Source organism: Triticum urartu, chromosome 1A, assembly GCF_056163025.1.
Source record: "Triticum urartu cultivar PI428250 chromosome 1A, HENAU_Tu73, whole genome shotgun sequence".
Classification (NCBI taxonomy): domain Eukaryota; kingdom Viridiplantae; phylum Streptophyta; class Magnoliopsida; order Poales; family Poaceae; genus Triticum; species Triticum urartu.
This window is the reverse complement of record NC_141873.1, coordinates 98,601,746-98,621,401: the sequence shown is the minus strand read 5'-3', so window position 1 is coordinate 98,621,401 and position 19,656 is coordinate 98,601,746.

Here is a 19,656-nt window from a genome sequence, read left to right as displayed (position 1 = left end):
ACACCTACACCTGCTTCTGCTATTCGTTCTGATATGTCACATGTTATTGATGATGCCACTTCTGCTATGCATGATACTTATGATGAAACTTCTGTTATGCCTGATACTACTGTGCCCCTTAGTGAATTTCTTGATGAACAAATTGCTAGGGCTAGAGAAAGAGAAATTATTTAATCTGAATACAATGATGATAGTGATGATGAAAATATGCCTATTATTCCTGAAGGTTATCTTTTTGATAGGGAATCTTCTACTGCTATTTCTGCTTGCAAAGATGGATATGAGCTTAAGAGGTTATTAATTAAATGGAACAAAGAATCACTTAGAGATAGAATGAGACCTGACCCTGCTTTTGCTACTTCACCTATATGTGTTCCTGATAAGGATTATGAATTCTCTGTTGATCCTGATATAATTACTTTGGTTGAATCTGATCCGTTTTATGGCTATGAATCTGAAACTGTTGTGGCACATCTTACTAAGTTAAATGATATAGTTGCCCTGTTCACTAATAATGAGAGATCACGTTACCTCTATTTACTCAAAATATTTTCGTTCTCATTAAAGGGTGATGCTAAGATATGGTTTAATTCTCTTGATCCTAGTTGTGTGCGTAGTCCCCAAGATATGATTTATTACTTCTCTGCTAAATATTTCCCTGCTCATAAGAAACAAGCTGCTTTGAGGGAAATATACAACTTTGTGCAAATTAAAGAAAAGAGTCTCCCACAAGCTTGGGGGAGGCTTCTCAAGTTACTTAATGCTTTGCCTGATCATCCTCTTAAGAAACCTGAAATACTTGATATCTTTTATAATGGACTAACCGATGTTTCCAGAGATTACCTGGATAGTTGTGCTGGTTCTCTATTCAGGGAAAGAACACCGGATGAAGCTGAAATTCTATTGAATAATATGTTGACAAATGAAAATAATTGGGCACCTCCTGAGCCAACTCCTACTCCAATTACTGAGCCTATTCCTAAACCAACTCTGAAGAAGAGAGGTGTTCTATTTCTCAGTCCCGAAGATATGCAAGAGGCAAAGAAATCTATGAAAGAAAAAGGTATTAAAGCTGAAGACGTTAAGAATTTACCTCCTATTGAAGAAATACATGGTCTTAATTCACTGCCTGTTGAAGAAACATATGATCTTAATTATTTATTTACTGAAGAACCTCCTGATCCCGATATCCCGCCACAGGTAGTAAAGGTAAATTCTCTCTGTAGATATGATAAAGCTGAAGTCCCTCCTACTAAAATTGCTAGTCAGTGCTTGGATGAGTTTGATAACTTTATGTTTAAGCAAGACGACTTCAATGCTTATTTTGGTAGACAGTTAAAAGAAAATGCTTATATGATTAGACGCTTGGGTGATTATAAGGCTGATATTAAAGGTGAACTTAAACTTGTTAGCAAACATGCTTCTATGGTCACCACCCAAGTAGAACAAGTACTTAAAGCTCAAAAAGAAGTGCTTGATGAAATGAATAGTAAGAAAAATGATTATGTTGTTAGATTGGCTACTAGAACTGGTAGAATGACTCAGGAACCTTTGTATCCTGAAGGCCACCCTAAGAGAATCGAGCAAGATTCTCAAAGAAATAATATTGATGTTCCTAGTTCTTCTAAAAAGAAGAAGAAGAAAAATGATAGAACTGTGCAAACTTCTAGTGAACCTATTGCTGAACCACCTGATAATCCAAATGATATTTCTATGTCTGATGCTGAAACACAATCTGGTAATAAACATGAACCTAGTAAAAATATTAATGATGATGTTCATGATGATGCTCAACCTAGTAATGATAATGATGTAGAAATTGAACCTGCTGTTGATCTTGATAACCCACAATCAAAGAATCAACGTTATGATAAAAGAGACTTTGTTGCTAGGAAACATGGTAAAGAAAGGGAATCTTGGGTTCAGAAACCCATGCCTTTTCCTTCGAAACCATCCAAGAAAAAGGATGATTAGGATTTTGAGCGCTTTGCTGAAATGATTAGGCCTATCTTTTTGTGTATGAGATTAACTGATGTGCTCAAAACAAATCCTTATGCTAAATATATGAAAGATATCATTACTAATAAAAGAAAGATACTGGAAGCTGAGATTTCCACCATGCTTGCTAATTATACTTTTAAGGGTGGAATACCAAAGAAACTTGGAGATCCCGGAGTACCTACTATACCTTGCTCCATTAAAAGAAATTATATTAAAACTGCTTTATGTGATCTTGGAGCCGGTGTTAGTGTTATGCCTCTCTCTTTATATCGTAGACTTGACTTGAATAAGCTGACACCTACTGAAATATCTTTGCAAATGGCCAATAAATCAACTACTATACCTGTCGGCATCTGTGAGGATGTGCCTGTTGTGGTTGCAAACGTTACTATTTTAACGGACTTTGTTATACTTGATATTCCCGAGGATGATAGTATGTCTATTATTCTTGGAAGACCTTTTCTTAATACTGCAGGGGCTGTTATTGATTGCAACAAAGGCAATGTCACTTTTCATGTTAATGGTAATGAGCATACGGTACACTTTCCGAGGAAACAACCTCAAGTTCATAGTATCAACTCTATTAGAAAATTTCCATCAATTATATTTGGAGGTTTTGAATTTCCTCTTCCTACTATCAAGAAGAAATATGATATACTTATTATTGGGGATGTGCATATCCCCGTTGAGGTAACTTAGTGTTATTCGAAATTTCTCCGGTTTCATGATTATCGGAATGAGTTTGTTAACAAGACTTGATCAACCTTGTTAGTGGATTCTTTTCTATGAGCATGAGATGGATGAAACTAGAAACACAAACTTCTGTACCCTCTCTATATTTTCTGTTATTTATATTAAATAAAGTAAAAATAGTTTTTTTTGTTTGTTTCCTGACTTATCCGTGCAATATAAAAATATCCCGAAAATAAAAGTCCTCGGAATGCCATGCCAATTTAATATGATTTTTTCGGGAATATTTGAGAATTTACTGTGCAAAAATTACCGCGGGAGGAGCTGCCACCTGGTCACGAGGGTGGTGGGCGCCCCCCCTGCCTCGTGGGCCCATGGTGGCCCTCCTCCACTTATCCCAGCACCCATCTTCTTCCTCTATCTCACACAAACCTGAAAAACCAACTCAAGCACGAGTTTCGGCCACTTTTGTTGTGATTTTCGATCTCCTTGCTCAAAGCACCTCTCGCAAAACTGCTTGGGGAGATTGTTCCTTGGTATGTGACTCCTCCATTGGTCCAATTAGTTTTTGTTCTAGTGCTTTATTCTTTGCAAATTTGTGCTGCATAGGTGACCATGTTCTTGAGCTTGCATGTCAAATTTATATGGTTCCAAGTAGTTCTAATGCTTGATATAGGCTCTAGGCACTTGTAGGAGTAGTTACTATCAGTTTTATTGAGTTTGGTTCACTTTTATTTTGAAGTTACTAAAGATCTCAGATTGTTTCAGAAAAATGATGAGGAGATTATTGAGGGGCTCATCAATCCAAAGCTCGAAGGAAAAGGCACCTAAGCCTAAGTATAATTTGCCACGCACCGCGGAGATTCGGGCGTGTGAATGGCCTTCTGAAGATTTCTTGAGAGCAGCCGGTATCTATGAAGATTTTCATGAATTGGCTCACAATGCAGGCCTCACCGCTTTCCTCCACGACCAATGTGATCAGTATCTCTTACTCACAAATACCTTTGTGCAAAACTTTTATTTTCATCCTAGAAACTCACCACCTACGGTGGAATTTCATTTATATGATGAGCCTAAGGAGATGTCACTTTATGATTTCTATCGGATTTGTTTAGTCCCTTTTGAGGGCAAGACATAAGAACCACATCATGATGATGTGGCTGGGTTTATTGATAATATCACTGTAGGAGAAACCAGGAAGGTTTCCGATGCACGAATCACTAGCATACATTTTCCTGTTTTGCGTTACTTTTCATTATTTGCTAGTCGCTGTTTAATTGGACGCGGAAATTCTGGAAACCTTAGCATCCCTGATTTAATTATTCTGCTCCAAGGTTTATATAGTGATAACACTTTTAGTTTGGGCGGTATTATTGCTAGACGGTTAACTATGAACCGTACTAAGGGCCCCATCTTTGGAGGCATCTATGCCACACGCCTAGCCGCACATTTTAACACACCTATTAGGCATGCTGAGAAGGAAGAAAAGGTGCTGCCCCGTGTTTATCTAGATCATAAAAGTATGGTGGCACATGATTTTATTGTTAAAAATAGGGCAGGGGAGCTTACATATCAATTGTTCTTTAATAAACATCATTCTGAGACTATTACCTTGCATATTCCTTCTTTGTTTGATTTGACTGCAGGCACGTACCTTGTTCCGTTGGCAGCTATTCACGCCTACCGGAACCCTGCACCAGCTGAGGAGCCAGAGCCGGAACCACAATTTGATCCTTCACGACAGTCTAACTATCAGTGGGATCCGGAGATGATTGCCAGCTAGTGGCAATCGGAGCCTTCTTCTTCATCATCACAGTACGACCCCAACAACTATTATTATGGATATCCGCCAGGCCAGCCATGGCCATAGACCAACTTAGGCCAAAAGCCTAAGCTTGGGGGAGTACGTATTTCTCACCGACATTACATTTATGCTCATACACACTCATTCCTAGATGTCGGTGCTCATACTTTTTCATTGTAATATCCATGCTAGTTTATTTCCTTTTTCCTGCTTTCTTCTTGTGTGTTTAGTAAACCTTAGAAAAACCAAAAAAAATAGTAGTAGTTTATTTTTCTGCTGTAGTAGTAATAATTAAAAAGGAAACCCAAAAATATTTCTCGTTCTTCTTTTACTTGTTGGGAGCTTTCCCATGTAAATAGTTTTATTTCTTTTCTTTTCTTTGGGGGTCAGTAGGAGAAGACCATAATTAAATTGTTGAAGTGGCTCTAATATGCATTATTGTTGATTTAACCAAGAGCCCATATTGCCTTGTCTTCTCCTGTTTATTGAATGCTCGCAGATTCCAGCTTAGTCCAATGCACGTGCACTCTTATTATTATTCACACCGTTCAGTCGTGCAAGTGAAAGGCAATTATGATGATATATGATGGACTGACTGAGACGAGAAAAGCTGGTATGAACTCGACCTCTTTTGTTTTTGCAAATATGATGAGTCTCGCGTTCTTGATTCAGCTTATTATGAATAAACATGTTTGCAATGACAATTAGAGATCATAGTTGCTTGTGCCATACTTGATTAGCTATGAGTTATAATGATTTACCTTGTATGCCAACATGCTATTGAGATGATTATGATGTGGTATGATGGGGTGGTATCCTCCTTTGGATGATTTAAGTGACTTGACTTGGCACATGTTCACGCATGTAGTTGAAACAAAATCAACATAGCCTTCACGATATTTATGTTCATGGTGGATTATATCCTACTCATGGTTGCATCCAATGTTTATTAATTTTAATGCATGTACATGGCTGTTGTCGCTCTCTAGTTGGTCGCTTCCCAGTCTTTTGCTAGCCTTCACTTGTACTAAGCGGGAATACTGCTTGTGCATCCAAAACCCTTAAACCCCAAAGTTATTCCAGATGAGTCCACTATACCTTCCTATATGCGGTATCTACCTGCCATTCCAAGTAAATTTGTATGTGCCAAAATCTAAACCTTCAAATAAACATTCTGTTTTGTATGCTCGAATAGCTCATGTATCAACAAAGGTTGTCCTTATCTTCTGTGTTAGGCGGGTTATTCTCAAGAGGAGTGGACTCCACTCCTCACTCACGAGAAAATGGCTGGTCACCGGGATGCCCAATCCCATGCTTTATGCAAACTAAATCAAAATTAATTACAAACAAAACTCCCCCTGGGACCTGATGTATGTTGGAGGCAGTCGTTGTTTCGAGCAAGCCATGGATTGATGCTTGTTGGTGGAGGGGGAGTATAAACCTTACCATTCTGTTTGGGAACCGCCTATAATGTGTTTAGCATGGAAGATATCGCCATCTCTTAGTTGCTACGTTGACAATGAAAGTATACCGCTCAAAATACAATTGATCTCTATTTCAAAACCGAGCTCTGGCACCTCTACAAATCCCTGCTTCCCTCTGCGAAGGGCCTATCTATTTACTTTTATGCTGAGTCATCACCCTCTTATTAAAAATCACTAGTTGGAGAGCACAGCCATCATTTGCATTCATCACTATTAATCTATGTTGGGTGTGACTATGATTGGATCTCTTTTACCATGAATTACACTGTCTAGTCAGTCCTTGATCTTTAAAGGTGCTTTGCATTTATGTTTTGTGGTCTCAGAAAGGGCTAGCGAGATACCATCTCGTTATATCATATTATGATTGTTTTGAGAAAGTGTTGTCATCCGAGATTTATTATTATGACTTGCTAGTTGATTATGCTATTGATACGAGTAATTGTGAGACCTGAGAATTATTGCAAATGTGGTTAGTTATGATCTATGCTGAAAACTTGAATGCTGGCTTGACATAGTTACAACAACAAGAGCAAATAGAGTTTGTAAAAGTTTTTCTTTCTTTCAGTTTGTCAACTGAATTGCTTGAGGACAAGCAAGGGTTTAAGCTTGGGGAAGTTGATACATCTCCGTCGTATCTACTTTTCCAAACACTTTTGCCCTTGTTTTGGACTCTAACTTGTATGATTTGAATGGAACTAACCCGGACTGACGATGTTTTCAGCAGAATTACCATGGTGTTGTTTTATGTGTAGAAAACAAATATTCTCGGAATGACCTGAAACTCCACGGGAGGTCTTAGAAAAAATAATAAAAAATCCTCGCCAAATATGAAGACCAGGGGGCCACACCCTTTCCACGAGGGTCGGGGGGGCCGCCCCCCCCCCTAGGGCGCGCCCCCCTACCTCGTGGGCCCCCTGTTGACCCTCCGACGCCAACTCCAACTCTATATATTTTCTTTCGGAGAGAAAAAAACCAGAGAGAAGAAATCATCGTGTTTTACGATACGGAGCCGCCGCCAAGCCCTAAAACTCTCGGGAGGGCTGATCTGGAGTCCGTTCGCGGCTCCGAAGAGGGGGATTCGTCGCCGTCGTCATCATCAACCATCCTCCATCACCAATTTCATGATGCTCACCGCCGTGCGTGAGTAATTGCATCATAGGCTTGCTGGACGGTGATGGGTTGGATGAGATTTATCATGTAATCGAGTTAGTTTTGTTAGCGTTTGATCCCTAGTATCCATTATGTTCTGAGATTGATGTTGCTATGACTTTGCTATGCTTAATGCTTGTCACTAGGGCCCGAGTGCCATGATTTCAGATCTGAACCTATTATGTTTTCATGAATATATGTGAGTTCTTGATCCTATCTTGCAAGTCTATAGTCACCTATTATGTGTTATGATCCGGCAACCCCGAAGTGACAATAATCAGGACCACTCCCGGTGATGACCATAGTTTGAGGAGTTCATGTATTCACTATGTGTTGATGCTTTGTTCCGGTTCTATATTAAAAGGAGGCCTTAATATCCCTTAGTTTCCAATAGGACCCCGTTGCCACGGGAGGGTAGGACAAAAGATGTCATGCAAGTTCTTTTCCATAAGCATGTATGACTATATACGGAATACATGCCTACATTACATTGACGAACTGGAGCTAGTTCTGTGTCACCCTATGTTATGACTGTTACATGATGAACCGCATCCGGCATAATTATCCATCACTGATCCGGTGCCTACGAGTTTTCCATATACTGGTTCTCGCTTATTTACTTTTCCGTTGCTATTGTTACAATCACTACAAAATACCAAAAACATTACTTTGCTTTCATTACTCTTTTGTTACCGTTACCATCACTATCATATTACTTTGCTACTAAACACTTTGCTGCAGATACTAAGTTTCCAGGTGTGGTTGAATTGACAACTCAGCTGCTAATACTTGAGAATATTCTTTGGCTCCCCTTGTGTCGAATCAATAAATTTGGGTTGAATACTCTACCCTCGAAAGCTGTTGCGATCCCCTATACTTGTGGGTTATCAGGCATCAGGTCTTCATCATCATTCGGAAGCTCGATAACATTGAGTAGGGCTGCAAAGAAATCAGTCGACCCCAAGTGAATCGCCAGCATTTAATCGACCAAATAATCAAGAACAAGATCACGAGAATTGTACCTGGGTTGGAGGTAACTGCGTCTTCCATCTCCTCGTCTCGGTACTGGTGGGTAGAAGTTCCAGAAGTGGCAGCACTGCAAATATCAGCATTCAGTCGGTTACGTTCTATTACCCAAGTCGACCAAAGGATCAGGCCATATTGTTACCCAGAGACTATGGGAATGATCACTTTGATTTTGGGTAAAGCCTTCAGAGGTTTGGAAGATGTGGCCTTCGGTGGTTTCGGCACTGGAGGCGGCGCAGTCTTGGGCTGTTTCGATACCTTCTCGGTCGGCATAGGAGAAGACGTCCGAGGGCGCTTTGAAGACTGCCCAGTTGGTGCGGCCACCAGGTCAGGGGTGCTTGCCGGGTCGTGAGCGTGCTTGGACTTCCTTTCTCTGCGAGGAGGCGAGTCTACTTCTTCTTCATCACTCGGGTCGTCGCTCTCCTCGTCCTCCTCTGCATCCGAGTGCCACTCGCCACTCTCGCCCCCGCTCGCCTCTCCCTCGACATTTTGCTCCTGCACTCCATTGGGCGTTGAGTACATATCAACAAGAGCCTGAAAGACAACGAACAAAATAAAGACAGTCGACCATCAACAAGATGCTACATAGTAAATCAAGAAGACACTCGACAATGCAGAATCGTACCTGTTCTGGCTAGCGCAAATGGTCGAATGGAACCACCCTCCTGGACCCCCGGGGGTTATCCTTGTTGCCAGTAATACCTCTCAGCCACTGCTCCACCGTGTCCTCACTGACATCCTCCGGGTGGATCCGAGTGGAATCCTCGAGTCCCGAGTACATCCGCATCGGATGGTCACGAGCTTGGAGTGGTTGGATGCATCGACTGAGGAAGACCTCCAGCAGGTCCATACCGGTCACTCCGTCGCGGACGAGTTGGACAACCCGCTCGACCAACACCTTCACCTGCACCTTCTCCTCTAGGATCACTCTCAAGGCGGAGAGCTTCTCCACTCGAGCCATGGAAAAGGGGGGAAGTCCAGTCGACTGGCCCGGAGTCGGCTGGTCTTTGCAGTAGAACCAGGTCGACTGCCAACCCCGGACCGAGTCGGGAAGGATCATAGTTGGGAAAGTGCTTTTGTTCCTCATCTGAATTCCAAGACCCCCACACATCTGTATCACGTGTGTCCTCTCGTCATTCGGGTTGGCCTTCTTGATCGTCTGAGAGCGACACGTGAACATGTGCTTGAAGAGACCCCAGTGTGGTCGACAACCCAAGAAGTTCTCGCACATGGACACGAAAGCGGCAAGGTACATGATGGTGTTTGGAGAAAAGTGGTGGAGTTGAGCCCCAAAGAAGTTCAAGAAACCGCGAAAGAAAGGATGGGGAGGCAAAGAAAACCCGCGGTCGACATGAGTGGCAAGGAGAATGCACTCACCCTCCTGCGGCTGCGGCTCAGTCTCGTTCCCCGGGAGCTGCGCTGATTTGTGGGGGATCAGTTCCCCCTCAACCAGGTCATCGATGTCATCCTGGCTGATTGTCGAGCGGATCCAGTCGCTCTGAATCCAGCCAGGCGGCAGGCCGGACCTCGACGAAGATCCGCCCCGGCTGGTCCTCTTCCCTTTCGCCTTCGTCATCGCCTTCTTCGCACGCTCCAATGCCACTGTCTTCTCCTTCCCCATGGCAGCAGATCGAGTTCGAGCAGGGCGACGACGCCGAGAGCAGAGGCGGATGCAGTGAAGAAAACAGAGGAGAAAGGGGAACAATGAGAACGCACTGTGCGAAAATCCCCGTCCAACGCCTTATATGAGGGCATTTCCGAGTGGCTGACTCATGGGCCCAGGGGATCCGATCAAATCCCGCAATAGTCGTGCGCGCGATACGTGGCGAAAAAGGTGGCGCGGAGATCGAGGCAGCCTGCCTAATCCGCCCCGATTACTATGGCCTCCCCCGTCCGGTGCGCTTCCCAAAATTCGAATCTCGTGAAATCCGCACACAGCAGAGCAACCTGTCAAACGGAAGATTTTTTTTCCTATAACAACACTCGAAGCTCAACAATAAAAGTTCACTCGACAAAACCAAGAATGGATCAAGGCGACTGAACAAGCAGTTGAAGTCATCTTGAATGTTCATTCGACCTCTGGATAAGACATTCCCGAAGCGCAAAAGCTGAATCGGATAGGTTGTCAACTCCTTCTCCACTCGGACCCTGAACCATTCGGGGGCTAATGATGAGGTTATGTACCTAGGGCAGGGTCATAAGCCTGACTTAGACACCTTCCTCTAGGACATCATCGTAAAGCCAGAATCATTCAAAGGGTACCATTATCCACTCGACCAAAGACGTTCCACTCGGAAGAATCAATGGCACTCGACCGTCGTAGAAGCCACTCGACGAACAGAAGAGCTAAAGCCACTCTGCACCAACAACGGTCGAACATTTACTTATAAACTTAATTGCCATTTATAGCATTTAATGGCTAGTGTTACCAGTAACGTTCCTCTCTTAATGTACCTTAAACCCCTTGTAACGTGGGCCGGATGGGGTCCTGGCGCACTCTATATAAGCCACCCCCCTCCACTGGCACAAGGGTTCGCACCCCCTGTAACACACACGCATATAATCCAGTCGACCGCCTCAGGGCTCCGAGACGTAGGGATATTACTTCCTCCGAGAAGGGCCTAAACTCGTAAAACTCACGCGTACAACTTCTCCATAGCTAAGATCTTGCCTCTACATACCTACCCCCTATTCTACTGTCAGACTTAGAACCACGACACTCTCCACGGGCTCCTATTCAACCACCCCTCCACGGGCTACTGTTCATCCAGCCCTCCACCGTCTACTGTTTACCCAGCCCTTCGCGGGGTCGTCCTATTCATCCAGCCCTCCACGGGGTCCTGTTCATCCAGCCCCAACCGACTCGATCGACCGGGGTCCTGTTCATCCAGAGGCAACACCACGGGGTCCTGTTCATCCACCCCCACCGGGAACTGTTCATCCAACCCCCCCCCCCCAGCAACGCTCACTATTCATCCAAAGGCATCATCGATCGGCTTCAGTTAGCAGCAGTAGCGAAGGAATCACTCGGGTTTAGTAACGTAGCTAGTGCAATCACTTGGGTTCAGTTAGAGCCCAATGCCTCGCTCGGGTTCAGTTAGAGCCCAACGCCTCGCATACACGCGCGTACGTGTACGAGAGAAATGCGCATCGCTCGGCCCCAGACCACCCACCGTAACCGGGAACTCCCCGAAATTTTCCTCGCCCTCGCTTCTACCATGGTTTTTTCCGTCATGGACGGCCCAAAGAATGTCATGTAGTTGCGTCTCCGGCCCGCCCAGGATGAAAAGCCCATTTTCTGTCATGATTTTTTGTCATAGAAGTAGGAGCCCACCACATCTATGATGATACCGGGTTTTGTCACAATTATCGTCATAGAAGTGTCATAAGTATGACAGAAAAATTCGTTCAGCCCAAAATGTCACGGATGTGCCTTTTTTTTGTAGTACAAGCCGGCTGTCTTGCAGTTGATACATTGAGTTGGTCTCGCCGGTTGACGGCTCACCATCAGAGTAGATAGCCGTCTCGCCACCAGACACAGATCCTTCCTCAAATTCTGCTCCATGGATAAACCCAACGAAGGCGCTCCTCGCGGCGGGTTGAACCCGGACGGGTCATGCACGCAGAGCCGTCTCGATGATGTCGGTGCGGATGTCCGGCTCAGGGCCCGGTTCGCTGATCTTGCCGATGAAGATGTGGATTCCACCGAAGGGGACCCGGTACCCGTACTCGGTTGAGCCGGCCTCGGGGCCCCAGCCTACATCGTCGATGTAGAGCTTGCCGCGACGACTCTTGGTCATCCGGCCTACAGCGTATCCCTTGATCCCTTCGAAGCTGCCCTTCAAGAACTCGAAACCACCGTGCACTGGCCCCACGGTGGGCGCTAACTCTCGTCGAATTGTCACGGCAGATGAGGGAGTCCTGGATTAGGGGGTCCCCGGACAGCCGGACTGTATCCTTTGGCCGGACTATTGGGCTATGAAGATACAAGATTGAAGACTTCGTCCCGTGTCCGGGTGGGACTCTCCTTTCCATGGAAGGCAAGCTTGGCAATTCGGATATGTAGATCTCCTCCCTTGTAACCGACTCTGTGTAACCCTAGCCCCCTCCTGTGTCTATATAAACCGGAGGGTTTAGTCCGTAGGACAACAACAATCATAATCATAGGCTAGCTTCTAGGGTTTAGCCTCTACGATCTCGTGGTAGATCAACTCTTGTAATACTCATATCATCAAGATCAATAAAGAAGGAAGTAGGGTATTACCTCCATCGAGAGGGCCCGAACCTGGGTAAACATTGTGTCCCCCGCCTCATGTTACCATCCGCCTTAGACGCACAGTTCGGGACCCCCTACCCGAAATCCGCCGGTTTTGACACCAACATTGGTGCTTTCATTGAGAGTTCCACTGTGCCGTCACCATAAGGCTTGATGGCTCCTTCGATCATCGGCAATGATGCGATCCAGGGTGAGGTTTTTTCCCCCGGACAGATCTTCGTATTCGGTGGCTTCGCACTACGGGCCAACTCACTTGGCCATCTGGAGCAGATCAAGAGCTACGCCCCTGGCCATCATGTCAGGTTTGGAAACTTAAGCTATACAGCCGACATCCGTGGAGACTTGATCTTCGACGGATTCGAGCCCGTGTCAGGTGCGCCGCACAGTCACGACGAGCATGACTTAGCTCTGCCCCGGGACAGTGTTCGGGAGATCATCCCTGTGGCAACTTCGGCCCTCGATCCAGAGCAGATCGCGCCGTTCGAGGACGGGTGGATGGACCCCGCCACGGAGGCCGCACACTCAGCGGCGATAGAGCCAAATACTGACTTCACCTCCTACGAGACCTGTGTTGCTGGACCCTTGGATTCGTCCCCGGCCACGGGCTCCGAACCGCCTGCGTCCGTGCCTATCAGATCTGATTGGGCGCTGATTATGGAGTTTTCCTCCGCAGATATCTTTCAGCACTCGCCCCTGATCGACATGCTGAATTCATTAAGGTCTCTCTCCTTGTCGGAAGGCCCTTGGCCAAACTATGTCCGGCTTGAGTGGGAAGCGAATGACGAAGAAATTCGTTCCCCACCCACCACCCACTTAATAGCCACTGTCGACGACTTAACCGACATGCTTGATTTCGGCTCCGAAAACATCGATGGTACGGACGACGATGTAGGAGAAGAACAGGAACCACCGCCCACAGGGCGCTAGACTGCCACCTCATCATATGATATATATACATGGTGGACACCCCCAAAGAAAGCGATGGCAATAAGGCAACAGAGGATAATCCCCTCGAGAAGCAATCTAAGCACTAGCGTCAACGGCGCCGCTCTAAGCCCTGCCATAGCAAAAACGGCGATACCGGCACAAGAGACAATAACGCTGCGGATAGCGCCAAAGACGAAGACAATCCCCTCCATCCAGGCCTCGAGCGGTAGGATGGGCAAGCTAGCCCTAAGGAACAGGCAGCAGACGGAGAATCAGAGGATGACAATTACATGCCTCTCTCCGAAGGCGAGGTGAGCCTCGGCAACGAAGAATTTATCATGCCTGAGGATCCCGCCGAATAGGAGTGCTTCAAGCGTCGGCTTATAGCCACAGCAAAAAGCCTGAAGAAAAAGCAACAACAGCTTCAAGCTGACCAAGATCTGCTAGCGGATAGATGGACTGAAGTCCTGGAGGCCGAGGAATACGAACTCGAGCATCCAACCAAAAGTTACCCAAAGCGCAGGTTGCTACCCCAACTCGAGGAAGAAGCATTAAAGCCTACACTTCCAGCGTATGATGCGGCTGACCGGCCACCTCGTGGCCAATACAAAGCAGCATGTCAAGTCGAAGTCCAGCCCGCACTCCGTCGCCAGTTAAACAAAAATACCAAGGCCCGGGGTAACACGCAGGACCTGCGAGACGTATTGGAAAACAAGGCAGGACATGCAAGATCGATCTACAGATCACGGGGGCGCGCCCCAACGCGTGACGACGACCGTCATGCCGGATATACTAAAAGCAAATCCGGCCGGGCTGAATAGAGCAGACAAGACTCGTATGAACTGCGTCGTGATATAGCCCGGCTCAGAGGCGCCACACACCCCCTATGCTTCACTGATGAAGTAATGGATCATGAATTCCCAGAAGTTTTTAAACCTGTGAACATTGAATCATATGATGGTACAACAGACCCCGTGGTATGGATCAAAGATTTCCTCCTCCACATCCACATGGCCCGCTGTGATGATCTACATGCCATCAAGTACCTCCCATTAAAACTCAAAGGACCTACTCGGCATTGGCTCAATAGCCTGCCAGCAAACTCCATTAGCAGTTGGGAGAATTTGGAGGACGCATTCCTTGACAACTTCTTGGGCACTTATGTGCGACCACCGGATGCCGATGACTTGAGTCACATAACCCAACAGCTAGGGGAATCAGCCAGGAAATTCTGGACTCGTTTCCAAACTAAAAAGAACTAAATTGTCGACTGTCCGGATGCCGAGGCCTTAGCGGCATTTAAGCATAACATCCGCGATGAGTGGTTCGCCCGACACCTCGGCCAAGAAAAGTCGAAATCCATGACAGCCATCACGACACTCATGACCCGCTTTTGTGCGGGCGAGGATAGCTGGCTGGCTCACAGCAACAACACATCAAGAAACCCTGGCAATTCAGATGCCAAAGATAGCAATGGCAGGCCACGTCGCAACAGACACAAGCGCCGCAACAACGGCGACAACGCCGAAGACACGGCAGTTAATGCCAGATTCAGTGGCTCTAAATCCAGTCAGCGGAAAAAGGCGTTCAAAAGAAGCAATCCGGGCCCGTCCAGGTTGGACCGCATACTCGATCGTTCGTGTCAAATTCACGGCACCCCCGATAAACCAGCCAACCACACCAACAGAGAATGTTGGGTGTTCAAACAGGCCGGCAAGTTGAATGCCGAAAACAAGGAAAAGGGGCTGCATAGCGACGACGAGGAGGAGCCCCGGCCGCCGAACACAGGAGGACAGAAGAAATTTCCTCCCCAAGTGAAAACGGTAAACATGATATACGCAACCCATATTCCCAAGCGGGAATGGAAGCGTGCACTAAGGGACGTCTATGCAATGGAGCCAGTCGCCCCAAAGTTCAACCCATGGTCTTCTTGTCCGATCACCTTCGATCGCAGGGACCACCCCACCAGTATCCGTCATGGCGGTTCTGCCGCATTGGTCCTTGACCCCATCATTGACGGATTTCACCTCACACGAGTCCTTATGGATGGTGGCAGCATCCTGAACTTGCTCTATCAGGATACAGTGCGCAAAATGGGTATAGATCCCTCAAGGATCAAACCCACCAAAACCACCTTTAAAGGTGTCATCCCAGGTGTAGAGGCCTGTTGCACGGGCTCAATCACACTGGAAGTGGTCTTCGGATCTCCAGACAACTTTCGAAGTGAGGAGTTAATCTTTGATATCGTCCCCTTCCGCAGTGGCTATCACGCACTGCTCGGACAAACAGCATTTGATGGATTCAATGTGGTACCGCATTATGCATACCTCAAGCTCAAAATGCCAGGACCTCGCGGGGTTATAACAGTTAATGGAAACATAGAACGCTCGCTCCACACGGAGGAGCACACTGCGGCCCTCGCAGCACAAGCGCAAAGCATCCTTATGAGGCAAACCGCCAATTCGGCGAAAAAGACCCCGGACACCTTCAAGTGAGTCCGGAGTACCCTGCAAGAGGATCGCCACGCACGTTTAGAGCTCGCCTAGCAATTCGGCCTCCATTCTAGTCCCAGTCAAGCGGCGAAATTTGCGTCGCGCATACATAATTACGAACTCAAGATACCATGGGCATAGGCGGAGGCATGGCCATGGCACGGCCCACAATGCGGCTCAACCACTTCAGGACCCGTATACCTTTAACATTTTCTTCCTTTTAGGCCCCTATTATTTGAAGGCCCTCTCTAATCGTCTGATTATCGGACCCATCACGGGAAGGAAATGCCAAGGAAGCAAGAAGCCTTGACGTACAAGGGAATCCTCAGGCCCCGCCGCACCGCGCCCCGCTCGGCCCCGCCGCTTCCTCCTCGCCGCCGGCCACCCACCTCGCCGGAGTTTCGAACCTCGTCGGAATTCGCTCCGCACCGGATCTGGGCGGGTGGATGATATCCACCCGTCCCCCGATCCAAACGGCCTCCCTGCGCCCCCGGATCCTCTCGTCCCGCACCGTCTCGTCCACTTTCTCTGAGGTCGAATTTCTCTAAGTCCTCAAATCCTCATATTTTAAGCCCTTGTTCATCATGCCATAACTTCATCACCGTTGCTCCTTTTTGCGTGCATGAGATATCAAAATGTTCATCTGGTTGTGCTCTTCATTTTGTTCCATTGTGCCATGTTTGTTTGATTCCATCTTGATGTCCAAATTGTTGATGCAAGAATGCTATAGAATGTTAGGTGTTGTTTTTTATCAGATTATGAGCATTTGTCATTTTTGCCATGATTATTGTGTGCTGCATATGGAGTTGAGCTCTACATGTGTTTTGGGCTATGCCATGCATCTTTACAGGGGTGTATGCCATGTATTTTTGTGATCAATGTGGTGACTAGCACAAGCATGCAAAGTAGCTCTCGTGATGTTGCTGATTTCAAGGACTTAGAATTTCACTAAGTCATTTTCTTGTTGTTATTTTAATGCCATGTATTCATGTTGCTACAGAGAGATCCATGCTTCTTTTGAGTATCTTAAGTAAGGATGTTTTTGATATATTGTTGTGCTATATCCATCCATGTCCCTGTTTGCATTTATGGAGTGCCCTAGCATGACTCAATCTTACTCTACTTTTGCTATAAAATGTTTCTGGCAGATTGTTTACATGTTAATCAATTTTGCCAAGGTTCTTGTAGTAGATCCATGCATGCTATGAGATTGTTCTTGCCATGATTAGCTTCTTGAACATGTCTTCTTGCTGTTAGTATGCTTAGTTTGTCATGCAATGCCTTGTGTTGAGTGCATCGAGCTCGCAAAGAGGCCTTCATAACTCTGCTTTTGCCATGTCCAGTTTTCTGCTAAGTCTGAATCTGTTAACGGAACTTGCTATGTTTACATGGCTGCCATCATATCTTATGATCCTTTTTGTCTTATGGTCAGTAAGGGACTTTTGTTATATGCTTTGAGTAGATTCATGACATGCCTTGTATTGCTATGATCTGATCCTATAGCATGTTGTTATCTTACTCTAAACTTTGCTTCCTGATGTTAATTCCTGACATGTTATTTTCACTAAGTCTGTGAAGCTGATATCTTTTGCACTTTTGCCATGCTTGTTCGAACCTGCTCTTGTGTGATTTAGCCGTAGCTCAGTGTTCATATTTTTTCAAGAATCATGAGTAGGTCACTGACACATGCTTTGTTGTTATGTTAGAGTGCAGTAGCTTAGTTTCTTGTTGCATTCTAGATGGCATCGTGTTGTTAATCGCAAAATAGTGCCATTCTTGTTTTGCTTGCCTTTTGCAAACCGTGCATCCGATTCCGGTGATCTTTATATCGATTTCGACCGAAATCAACTCATCTTTCCCGCGGCGCACTTGGTTTGCCAAGTTGAGGACTGGTTCAATCTTTTCCTTCCGGAGCACGCATATGCATTGCATATTACATCTCGCATATCATGCCATGTTTTGCATCATGTTGCTTGCGCATTGCACCGTGGTTGACTGTGGTTTCCTTTGCTTGTGTTCTTGCTTTGGGTAGAGCCAGGAGACGAGTACGTGATCGAGGAACCCGTTGAGTACGCTTACGAGGATCAAGCTTACGTCAACCCAGAGAACTTGGCAGGCAAGATGACCATACCCTCGGAATCACTTCTATCTTTGCTTGCTAGTTGCTCGCTATATTGCTATGCCGCGATACCCACCACATGCTTTATCATGCCTCCCATATTGCCATGTCAAACCTCTAACCCACCTTTTTCCTAGCAAACCATTGATTGGCTATGTTACCGCTTTGCTCAGCCCCTCTTATAGCGTTGTTAGTTGCAGGTGCAGTTGGAGTTTGTTCTATGTTGGAACATGCATATGTTGGGATATCACAATATCTCTTATTTTAATTAATGCATCTATACACTTGGTAAAGGGTGGAAGGCTTGGCCTTATGCCTGGTGTTTTGTTCCACTCTTGTCGCCCTAGTTTCCGTCATACCAGTGTTATGTTCCTTGATTTTGCGTTCCTTACACGGTTGGGTTATAATGGGAACCCCTTGATAGTTCGCCTTGAATAAAACTCCTCCAGCAAGGCCCAACCTTGGTTTTACATTTGCACTAACAACCTATCACCTTCCCTTGGGTTTTCGCGAGCCCGAGGGTCATCTTTATTTTAACCCCACGGGCCAGTGCTTCTCTAAGTGTTGGTCCGAATTAGAGCCCCTTGCAGCACCACCTCGGGGAAACTTGAGGGTTGGTTTTAGTTGTACGGATTGCTCATCCGGTGTGCCCTGAGAACGAGATATGTGCAGCTCCTATCGGGATTTGTCGCCACATTCGGGCGGTCTTGCTGGTCTTGTTTTACCATTGTCGAGATGTCTTGTAACCGGGATTCCGAGTCTGATCGGGTCGTCCTGGGAGAAGGAATATCCTTCATTGACCGTGAGAGGTTGTGATGGGCTAAGTTGGGACACCCCTGCAGGGATTTGAACTTTCGAAAGCCGTGCCCGTGGTTATGGGCAGATGGAAATTTGTTAATATCCGGTTGTAGAAAACCTGACACTTAACTTAATTAAAATGAATCAATCGCGTGTGTAGCCGTGATGGTCTCTTTTCGGCGGAGTCCGGGAAGAGAACACGGTCTCGTGTTATGTTTGAATGTTAGTAGTTCTAGGATCACTTCTTGATCTTTGTAGCTTCTTGACCATGCTTTGCTTCTCTTCTCGCTCTCATTTGCATAAGGTGGCCACCATATATGCTAGTGCTTGCTGCAGCTCCACCTCACTACATTTTCCTACCCATAAGCTTAAATAGTCTTGATCGCGAGGGTGTGAGATTGTTGAGTCCCCGTGACTCACAAATTACTTCCAAAACCAGATGCAGGTGCCGATGATGCCATTCCAGGGGATGCGACCGAACTCAAGTGGGAGTTCGACGAGGATTCAGGACGTTACTATGTTTCCTTTCCATACGATCAGTAGTGGAGCCCAGTAGGGGTGAAGGGGAACTTATGCATTTGGGGTTGTCTTTATTTTGGTTCCGTAGTCGGACCTTGATTGTATTCTGGATGATGTAATGCTATAATTATGTATTGTGTGAAGTAGCGATTGTAAGACAACTCTTTATCTCTATCTTATTCAGTATATGGGATGTGTAAAGATTACCCCTCTTGCGGCATGCCTACTATGCGGTTATGCCTCTAAGTCGTGCGCCGACACGTCGGAGATATAGCCGCATCATGGGTGTTACAAGTTGGTAATCAGAGCCTTCCCCGACTTAGGAGCCCCCTGCTTGATCGAATCGCTGGCGTTGTTAAGTCTAGAAAAAT